Source organism: Ambystoma mexicanum, chromosome 3q, assembly GCF_040938575.1.
Source record: "Ambystoma mexicanum isolate Mex_15411 chromosome 3q, UKY_AmexF1_1, whole genome shotgun sequence".
NCBI classification, from domain to species: domain Eukaryota; kingdom Metazoa; phylum Chordata; class Amphibia; order Caudata; family Ambystomatidae; genus Ambystoma; species Ambystoma mexicanum.
This window is the reverse complement of record NC_090926.1, coordinates 970,025,936-970,037,937: the sequence shown is the minus strand read 5'-3', so window position 1 is coordinate 970,037,937 and position 12,002 is coordinate 970,025,936.

Here is a 12,002-nt window from a genome sequence, read left to right as displayed (position 1 = left end):
TGAGGGTGGTCGATAAATCACCCAGAGGGGGAAGTGTAGAGGAGGAGTCAAGTACCCTCACTCCAACTGCCCCGCCTACATTACCTGAAAAGTATGAACCAAAATATGTGACATATACTGAACAGTTAAACCAACAACGAGAAGACAGAGGGCGCTGTGCAGTACCCATAAGAATATGTATACCTAAGAGAATATGGGAAGTAAAGTACCCATTGAGAAAACAATACTTATATCCAAGACAATATGATGGCCATTTCAGCGAGATTCCTGATGAAACAAAGAAACTGAATGACCAGAATGAATGGTGAAATCATACAAAGTTGAATCGACACCCAGATAGAAAGATAACCAGTCCAAAGAGGCAGACAACTATAAGGAACAAAGAAGTACCAAGGATAAGTGATATCTTGGGATCAAGATGAAGAAACTTATGCCACAAACGTGATGAAGATATTTAGTTAGTTTAAACGTGTACAGATGCAATGAAAGGTAAGTAGCAAAGCAATAATGAAGCTAGCCACATGCTTAAATAGAGTAGACCGTGGCAAGTGCCAACATATAGCTATATTTCTCATAGATAGATATGGATTAAGTGAGTAAAAAGCGTGTGCTGCAAACTCTCATCACAGAACAGGTTATCATGCCATGTTCTTTCTGGAGAGGAGTGCCTGCTAACTTCTTTGACATGTTTGCAAGGAAAATGGGGTTGGTCACCCTGAGTTACCTTGGGGCAACCAGACGTGGAATCCCTGCTCACTGTGCTCAGAGAGACAAAGATTCAACTCACTGATGAGGCCCAACAAGGCTGAAACACGTGTATGGGGCTGCTTTTGGTGCTCTTGTTCAGAGAGGAATTGCCATAGCATTTCAGAGCTGGACTGCCCATGTGGGCGGGAGAAAGACTGATATGCAAATGGATATTTCCCATCTGTGAAAGGTACAGTGAGCAAAAAGCGTGTGCTGCAAACTCTCATCTCAGAACAGGTTATCATGCCATGTTCTTTCTGGAGAGGAGCGCCTGCTACCTTCTTTGAAATGTTTGCAAGGAATTTGGGGATGTCACCCTGAGTTACCTGGGGGCAACCAGATGTGGACTCCCTGCTCACTGTGCTCAGAGAGACAAAGCTTCACCTCACTAATGAGGCCAAACAAGTCTGAAACACGTGTATGGGGTTGCTTTTGGTACTCTTGTTCAGAGAGGAATTGCCATAGCATTTCGGTGCTGGACTGCCCATGTAGGCGGGACAAAGACTGATATGCAAATGGGTATATTTCCCATCTGTGAAAGTTACAGTGAGCAAAATGGGTGTGCTGCGACCTCTCATCTCAGAACATGTTATCATGCCATGTTCTTTCTGGAGAGGAGCGCCTGCTACCTTCTTTGAAATGGATTATGTGAAAAATGAATGTTTGCACTACGTATAAAGCAGTATTGAACAACGCGAGAAGGCCTAATTTCAGTGTTGCAGTTACAAAAAGCAATTAAATTAAACAGAATCCAGTTCAGCTAAGGATGTTCTCTGAGCCAAGAAAGCCAAGGTCTTATCAAACTATGAGTTGGCTAACATTGGATACAATTAACGTGAAAGAACTGAAGCTCGTGTTCAAGAAGGTCAAGCAAAAACAAAAGACGTCAGAGGACTATTGAAGCATAAAATCAAATACACACAAAGGCTCAATTCATGGTGTCCAGTCACGTGAAGGAAGAAAGTTGGACGGACAACATGGTCACACCTACGCACGGAAGCCAGATAGTATCCATACTCCTTAAAAATTCTTAAAGGACAGTACAGACTCATGGCCAACTTCAAAGTACTAATTGATACTGGACCATTGAGGTGATGATGGATGGTATTTTAATTGGTCGGAAGCTGGTGCAAAGACAAGCTTTTCCGCACCTGGTTGTTCAGTCTGCATGCTGCTAACGTAGGTAGGAAAGTACTGATGGTGGTTAGAAGCCAACCAATTGTAGGGGACCACGCAGTTAGGGGGTCCTATAGTTTGTGTAGCCAATGGGACGTTGTACATTTAGTGATGTTCATAGTGGCAATTTTGGAGGGAGGGCTTACTTGCCCCACCTGATTTTAGCTATCCTATTACCTTTCTCCGTTACTCCATACAGATATAGTACATATGCTTAGTTATTCACTTATACCCAATCCCGCTTCCCAATTAGTTTCTGTAGTTTGTCACGTAGAATCACATTAGTAATGACACAGGTCAACACGTCAGCTATGACCAATTATGGGTATAAGAACCCAACTTTTTTATGAAGTAGTCAGAGTATAGAGCGATTGATGATGTTCCTTGTACTCCCTGTTTTAAGACTTGTATTAAAACAGACTTGCCAAACTATTTGTGTCGTCTTGATTATTGATGTATGGTACTTTTGATAGTATTTGACATAGAAGGGGATATCTCCTTCTTCAAAATAGAGAGCTATAACCGGGTAAATTGTCAAGAAACCAGGTATTTATAAATGAAACAGCTGCCATCATTTTTTGCGAGAGATAGCCCCGGCAATAACCTCAGCTAGCCAAAAACAGAAAAGCAGGAAATGCCATTTCCAGGTAATAAAGCAGGAAAATGCCTGCATGGTAGAGATGGCGATGAGGTAACAGGACACCAAGTAACATTTGGGAGTTGGAGGAGGTGTGAGACTGAGTCTGCCATACAAAGATTTCTGTTACCTCGGCTATCAGACAGAATAGCCATGAATAGTAGACATTTCAAAACAAACTGCATCAGAGAAACAGTGAGTGCTGAGGTGGGAATAGGTGTGGGCTATCAGGGGATTGGGGGGAGCAGGCACACATGAGGGGGGCAATTGGTGAGGTAATGGAAGGGCTGGGGAGCATTTTGGGGTTTTGCCATATTTCCCATAACTGCAGGTATAACAACTACAAAATAATAACTGAGGGTATAACCAAGTGTATTTGTAGTTCATAGCCGTGGTTATAGGCACAAAATATATATATATATATAAATATATATATATATTGACAATTATAGTGACTTCGGGGGTGAATGGCCAGTGATGGGACTCACATCCATACAGTAAGCCTCCCATCCATGGAGTAACTGGGATGACTCTGATAAGCTTCAAAGCGAAGAAGGGGCCGGCCCCCTCAAGCCATTTTGCCTAATAAATGAGCACAAGTTACAAGACCACTTAGAGCAATATGGCCTTAGGGGCCCGGCCCCTTTCTCACTTTGAATCTTATCAGGGTTGATCCCGGTTACTGCACAGATGGTAGACAGGCAACAGGTTTGGATGCCATGTGTTTTCTTAGTTTTAAATATCTTATAGCACACAAAGAAAACCCATCTGCATTATTGTATTATTTATACTGTGCTACTGTCAGTCCTTGGAAGACTTGCCCTATAAAGGTCAAGCCGCCATGAGGCCCACATGAAAGAAAAGAGCAGCTATCAATTGGTAAGGAACTGCTAATACATGGAAAATTGCAAATCCAGCTTGCACACGCGAGGCAAACCAGAATAAAGTTTTGTTATAATAGTGCAGCAGTCATCGCCCTAAAGTTAATGTGAGTCAGACTCTCATACTTCCACTTCATTTTCCTATAGACAAAAAAGGTAAATTTCTGCCGCAACACATAGTTTAAACTGCTGGAAGGATTTGGACCAGGTCTGAAACAACTTCTGCACAAAGCATTGACTTGAGGCCTTTTTTTAGTTTGGGCTTATTCTGTGCAGTAATTGTGTTAATATTTGAAAGAGGAACTAATGCCCCCTTCTCCAAAATTGATAGCTCTATCACGGGTAAAATGCCAAAACCAGATGTTTTAGAAATGAAACAGCTGCCATCTTTGTTTTTGCTCAATGCAAGAGATAGCCGCAGCCACAGTAGAGACTATCGAAAAATGAAACACAGGAAAAAAAGCAAGTTGCAGGTCAAAAAACATGCAAATGCCCTAGGTCTAGAGGTGGGGGTGGCAAGAGGACACTAAGTTAAATTTGGTATTTGGAGGGGGTCTAAGGACTAAGTTTGCAACACAAAGCTTTTCAGTCAACCTCAGCTATGGACAGAAAATCTGCAAAAAGCTGACATGGTAAAGCAAACTGCAGTGTTTTGTGGGGGAAATGGAAGAGGGCAGAAGAGGGGAGGAGCCCATCATGGGTGTTTGGGGAGCAGTCGCAGAGGAGGGGGACACTTGGTGAGGGCTTTTGGGGGCAGGAAAGCATTTTTTTGTTCTGTCATTTTTCCAATATTTGTGGGCTATAATATGACTACAGATAGCCGAGGTTTGTGTAGTTCTGCACCTGAAGCTATAGAAAAAAAGTGTAAAAAAATAGATAGATATTTTTACAGCTATTGTGGCATGAGGGGTGGAAGATCACTGGCAATGTACAGATAGGCAGCCGGGTCTCCCATTGATGCAGTAACTGGGACCAACCCTTATTAGTTTCAAAGCAAGGAAGGGGCCAGCCGCTCAGGCCATGTCGCCTACCAAACAGCCCAAGTTACAAGAACACTTATAGCAACATGGCATGATGAGGCCGGTCTCCTCCTTGCTTTGAAGCTAAGCAGGGTTGGTTCTGGTTACTGCATGTATGGGAGATATGCTGTGTGTTTTCTTAGGTTTAAATTTCTCTCAAAACATCAAGAAAACACACAGAATCAGCATATTTATTTTTAGAATGGTGCTACTGTCAGGCATTGAAAATATTGCACTCATACACCATTTTGTGCCTTTTTCTGTGTAGTCTCCCAGTCAAGCTGGGGGAAATAATGCCACAAGTGTACACTTTTTGCCTAACATGGTTCTATAAGGATTTATATATTTGTGTGACACTATGGTATGTGTACTTTTCAAGTTACCTTTATAAAGCAGAGTATTGTTGAAAGCCAGACATGGGGATGAGGTGGGGAAATGATGAGAGCTCAAGTTAGTCATGAGTATTTGCCCAAGGTGTGGCAAGAGAGTTTGAAATCCTGGACACTGTTGCAGTTTTTTTTCCCCTGATTGTGGTTGCTTTTCAGGGCACAAGTAAAGGGCACATGTGGGTTGGCAGTGTTACTTTTGTTTAGAGGGAGGACAGAACTCCTTGAGGGGGCATAAAGGAAACACTGATGAACACATAAACTGTCATTTTACTTAAACCACTGGAAAAACGCTGCAGAGGTAAAAAAAACACTGACATTAGAAACCTCAAATTATAATACCCTCAGCTATGGCAAAAAAGTCATTAAATGTTTTTAGTAATTTCAACAGATACATTGTGGTTGGGGGTCAAAAATCACTGGCCATGGCACCATGGCTAGTGTTCTGGAATTGTTCTAAAAAACAGAATGAGAACCATTGGCATGGCTGAAGGTTATTCTAATTTGCCTCACATATGCAAGCTGGATTTGCAATTCTCCATGTATTAGCAGCTCCATAGCCAGAGATAGTTGCTCTTTTCATGTGTGCCTCGTTTCAAGGACTGACATTAGCATGTTTTAAAAAAAAATATGCTGATGCTGTTGTGTTGTATGAGATATTTAAATCTAAGAAAACACATGAAATCTTGGACTGTGGGTTGTCTCCCATCCGTGCAATGGGGCAACCCTGCTTAGCAACCCTGCTCTAAGTGGCCTTGTATCTTGTAACTTGGGATCATTTATAAGGCAACATTGCCTGAGGAGGCTGACCCTTTCCTTGCTTTGTAGCTAAGTAAGGTTGATCACAAGTTAATGCATGGATAGTAGTCCCGGATGCCTATTTTATTATGGACTACAGATCACCAGGTTATGTGTAGTTTTATAGCCGTGAATATCTAAAAAATACATGTAATATAAAAAGCTTTTTTCCCCCCAAGACCCTCACAAACAGCCGCCCTCCTCTTTGCCAGCTCCCCCCACTCCCGGAAGGCCTCCGCCCCTGCCCTGCTCTCTCCTATTCCCCCCACAACACTCAGCGTTTCTGTGATGCAGTTTAATTTGATATGTTGGCTGTTCGCAGCTATACCACAGGTTACAGCTGAGGGTATTTGAAAAATGTTTAAACCCCGTGTTGCAAACTTAGTCCTTGAGCCTTGTGTTGCAGACCTGGACCCTAACCCCCATACATCTCCAACATTTCACTTGGTGTCCTCTTGCCTGCACCCCACCTCTAGCCTGATGGCATGTGCATGTTTTGTGAGCTGCAAAATCCTTTATTCTGTGTTTCATTTTCCCATACCTTCGGTTATGACCTGGGTTATAACTGTGGCTATCTCTCAATTTAAGCAACAAAAAAAAAAGATAAATGGCTGTTTTATTTATATATATATAGATATGTATTTTGGAGAAGAGGGCATCCCCTTCTCTGGGAAATATTTTAAAAAGTACTGGATGGAATAACCCAAACCACAAAGAAATTGCGAGTCAGCGGTTTGTGCGCAAGTTGTTTCGGACTTGATCCAAAACTGTCCTACTGTTTTGGCTGTGCGGTCCGTCAAAAATTGATTTTTTGGTCTATGGGAAAATGAATAGGGACTACAGTGAAACTGTGTTTTTTTGTTTTCTTAATAACTTTTTTCATCTTAACTTATTTTCATCTTTCAAAGAATCTTTCCTAAAATTTCCGGTCGGGGGAAAGGGTTTGGGGTGTGGACATCCATGATAAACCTTTTCTTTGCAAAATAGCTGCCAAATCCGTCACACGAGTCAAAGGTTATTGGCAATAAATGTTTTCAATTTCCCATGTAACTCTGTTTTATCTTAACTACAGGACAGAGAAAAACAATGTTATTGCAAAACCCTTGGAATTCACTGAAAAAACCTTAGTGTAGGTGCAGTTAAGTTGCACAGATTTAACGCAACAAAACCCTTGAAATTTAGCAGATGTGGGAATTGGTGACCAGCTTAACTCGGCGCGTTCCTGTTGCAAAGCCCATGAGCACATACATATTATAAGAGAATGGATTTACGATGACATACACAATGGCTGTTAAAAAGTACACTTGTTGAAGCATCAGAGGAGGTTGTAGGTTCCTTTATTGAAGTCTACAGGTTAGACAGTTCAAGTTAGAGTGAAGGATAGGAGCTTAGAGTATTAAGTTAAACAGGAGCATTGATGAGCCCACTGGCTCCACCACCCAGGCTAAATCATTCTAACTGCCCGAGCTGGAATACAGACCTTCAAATAAACACATATAATATTCAAATCATTTGGAGAACATTCTCTCAGTGACATTATGGCAAGACATCATCAGACACACTGAGGCATAGCTACAGGATATAACAATTGCATTATGAAGGACATTACATTATGGGGGACATCATTGGTAGCACACTGAGTTACGCTGGCCATGACTTCCCACATCTGCTGAATTTCATGGGTTGTGTTGCATTAAATGTGGGCTACTGAACTGCTCTCTAACTATGTTTTTGTCCGTGAATATAGTTATGGTTAAGTTGTTTAATCCATAGGAAGAACACTTTTTGGATGGCTTATACCTTCGCCCCTCCTTAAAGTATCCTTGCAAAACTGAAAAAAAAGTACAGGACCATGTCAGATCGGTCCTTGTCAGTTTGGTGAGGTTTCGTCAAGGGGAGGCAAAGTTATAGCGTTGGTCCCAAAATCTGTGTTATTTCCCATAGACGCAATGGAAAAAAATGTTTGCTTACGCCTACATCCCAACCGTTGGATGGATTTTCACCAAATCTGCTGCACCAGCAGCAGCTCGGTCCCAAAAGTGTGCTTTTGTAGATTAGGTGTAAATCCGTCCAGTAGTTTATTTAAAAGTGTTCAAAAAGTAGGTCAGAAATAATTAGTGATATCTGGCTTTGTTCCATGGACTCACTGCCCTGTTCGGTCCCCGGACGGGCTTCTGATTGGCCTAGAGGACGGCATGAGGTCCTCAGACATCAGACACACCCGCTGATTGGTCATTAAAAAACATGAGGTGCGTCAGATTTTTTGAAATGCCTGCCATGTTAGATTTGCAGACAGCGCCCATTGTATGCGAATACTGCAGTGAAAACATATAAAAAACACAACATTGCCCTTGTCAAATTAATGAAACAATCTGTGTGGAGGTGAGGGATGATGAGGATGCGATATGGCCTTAAAAAGCCAAAAAACAAGTGTTTTTCTTCTCTGATGTCCACGAAAATTCCAGGGATGTCCTGTGATGTTCGCAAACATATTAGATGTTCGGTGGCATCTATGTTTATTTGTGCATTACAGGGTTGGTGATGAGCAGTTTTTGGTTGGCTTATAACGTTGGTGCCACTCTAGACCTAATTTTGAATGTTTTTGAAAAGTGTGGTGCTGTTTTGTCAAGAGGGAAGAAAATTAGAGGGGACCCAAAATATTGTAAAGGCTTATAAATGTCATGCCATTTGATGAACCTGCACAAAGGTTTGCAAAATCATTTAGATCTAGATGTAAATGTTTCTGCAAAGTTCAGTGGGATTTTGTCAAAGAGGGGGCACAATTAGAGGGGCGGTCTTAAATATTGTAAAGGCTTATACATGTGGTGCTATTTGACAAATCTGCACAAACATTTGCAAAAAGATTTTAGATTGAGATATAAATGAGTTTGCAAGGTTTAGTGGGATTTTGTCATGAGGGGGCTAAATTAGAGGGGGTTCTCCACATTTTTAGATGGCTTATAACTTTGTTGCCGTTTGACGAATGTGGACAAAGGTTTTCAGAAAGATTAGAGAGACAACCTTGAATGTTTGTGCAAAGTGTGGCTGGATTTTGTCAAGTGGGGTCTATGTTATATGACTAGTGTATGTACGTACATTTGGACACTTTTGAAAAATTAAACATTGACAGATTTCCAGCAAACTCATATAAGGAGCCTTGGCAAGGACCTGAATAGCATAGTTTGCAAATGTGTCCATGTTTTACTTTTGACAATTGTCATTATGTAGGTACAAAAAAGAGTGATATGCCTTTGGGGACTGAGGTATAGCCCGTGGGCAAGGCCAAGGGCAGTGACCAGATTGTCTGGGTCATGGAATAAGGTCATGACCCGGACAATTGGGCTACTGGCCATGACCACGAGGGACAACCAATGGGGATAAAGTGGCCATGTCCACCAGGGACTGGTTATGTGGCAAAGTTGTGGCAAAGTTATGGTTATGTGGCAAAGTTGTTCACAATTGGGATAAGTTTGAAAGGAAAACATTATTTGCTTGTGGTAACATGGTCACATGATTCTCTCTTACCTTCTGCAGGCTGCCATAGAAAGGGAAGAGGGCCTCTGTATGGAGCCCCACCTTCCCTTTGCATGGTGAACATCTTGAAAAAAGAGTTTCCTTCCTACAGTGGGACGCCCCGCGTGTCTCGGTGGAGGAATACAAATCCTTTTCTTTAGCACCCCGGGTTACTGCTTTGGTAATCCGGGGTGCTAACAGCCTTTATCCCCCATTTCAGGGGCTGGAACCAGGGATAACGGTCCACAGCCCTCGTTATCTGCCCTTGCTTTGCTTTGGCCGACAACTTTGGCTGGCAGGCTGTTATCCCCCATTCCAGTGCCTGGAACGGTGGATGAAAGTCACATTATTTCCATTAGCATAACACAAAATGCTAATGGAAATGTTGGAATATCTTATTGAGTCTATGTCCTATAGAGAAATGCAAAGTAGATGGAGACTGTAAGATTTTTTTTGTTCCATTTTTTAAATTTAGAAAGGTGGTTCCTAAAGGAACCTTTTTTTGTTCTTTTTTGATTTTTGAACGCAAGGTAAGGAGGGAAATGAGGGAAGAGACACCAAGCACTAATATAGAGGGAATAATGCCATCACTGCACCCCAGTACTACGAAAATGTCAACTTTTTTTTTTTACCCTCTTTACACCACATATATATGTGGGAGGTGGGTATGGTATATAACAAGTAAGCGGGGGGTGTTTTCAGGGGTCTCCCCCTCATGTATATGTGTTGCAAAAGGGGACAAAATAAAAAACGACAGTTCAAAACTTTGTTGAAGGGATTTTATGGTTACAAGTAAAACCTAAAAAAAAAAAAACAGAAATATGCCCGTTATGGTAACCTAAGCAACCATAACTTTTGTTGACTGACAGTCAGAATATAAACATTGTAAATGTGATATGTATCTAGACATGAACCTTCATGTATGTTCTTAAAGCACTTTCCTGAGGGTTTGGTCTCAGCTCACGGTGCACATACATTGAGCAATATGCAGGCTTCAAAGACATGATGATGAATTTTAATGTTATTGACATTTTCTGGTGATGTTTCTTTTTTTGCTTCCTTTACTTTCCCTGTGTGTGCCTCTGATTTGGTTGTGAATTATTACTATTTATTCCATGCTTAACATTACTAAAAAATATGCTAAAGTAGCATTCATTATTTTAGTAGCCACAATTGCCAAATTTAACATACTGTGCTTCTTTGGTGCACGCTGCAGCAATTACCTATGTGTATGTATGATTAGGTTCCTGTATTAACAACAACACTCCAATATAATATTTTATTTAGATGGGTACATTATTTAATATATGAAGTACTTCATGATAGGTCTCCTAATAAACCCTCACATCTTGCTACCAACATTGTAAACATAACCCCTTGTAGGACATTTTTATCACAATAATGTAATACATGCTGTACCAGTGATATGATCAATGACATTTGTGATGTCATATTTGATGTACTGGTGTAAGTCTTAGCAGTGCACGTTGGTGGCACAAGTTATGGTTGCTTAGCTTAACATAAATAATGGTGGATTTTGGTTTTACTTGTAACCATAACGTCCCTTTAACAAAGGTTTTTCACTGAAGTTCATAGTTGTTTTGTTTTTTATTAGTGCAATTTAAGCATACGTCCCTTTTAACAAAGTTTGTTCATAGAATTTCATGGGTTTTTACCAGTGCACCGTAATTTGCTACAACTTCCTAATATCATACTTACCCCAATATAGCAGCATTTATTCGGCTGATCTAGAAAGTTAAAAGCAAAAACGGTGCCATTCCGCAACTCCTAGTAACATTCTAAACACTTCCATCAGCTTTCTATAACTTTTTACATTGGGTCTAGAATTCTTTAGCAAACATTTGTGCAGATTCATCAAATAGCACCAAATTTATAAGCATTTCAAATATTTTGGGGGCCCACCCCCTAATTTTGTTCCCTCTTGGTACAACAGCACCAGACTTTGTTGAACCATTCAAGGTCAGATCTTAAATTATATTGCAAATTATTATGCAGTTTCATTGAGTGGAGCCAAAGTTATAAGCCATCCAAAAACTGCTTTTCACCAACCCTGCAATTCAGAAATAGGCATGGATGTCCCCGAACAACTGAGATGTTTGTGGATTTATTAGATGAAAAATACCCATTTTTGGCCATATCCATTCCCAGCCTCATTACCTCTCAGTTCCTCAGAGATAGTTTCATTAGTTTGACAAATGAAAATGTTGTGTTTTAAATATGTTTTTAGTGCAATGTTCGTGGACAACAGCGGCTGGCCGCAAATCCAACATGGCGACCATTTCAAAATATCTGAGGTGACATCACGCCAGGTCCTGATTGGCCTAGAGGGGTGTCTGTGGACCGAATAAGGAAGTGAGTCTGCGGACAGGAACCCATATATCACAAATGTATCTATTTCCTAGATTTTGTTGTTTTTTTAAAATAAAAGAAACTACTGGATGCATTTACACCAAATTTACAAAAGCATACTTTCGGGACCAAGCCGCCGCTCCTGGCGTGAATCTGCTGAAAATCTGTCCTGCCGTTTGGGCTGTAGGTGTGAGCAAATTATTTCTTTCCATTGCATCTATGATGATTTCCGCACATTTTGGGACCCCCCTGTAACTTTACGAGACTTCACCAAACTTTGCAAAATCATTCTGAGGGGGCCATATAATTTTTTGGCAAGGTTTGGCAAGGATTCCTCTAAGGGGGTGAAGTTATAAGCCACCCAAAAGTGCTCCTGAGCAAATTAACCATAACTAAAGGGCTGCTACCTCAGGAAACGCCACAAAAAGGACCCGGGCACTCGTGGTGTATGGTAAAGAAAAGCACAGCCAATGTT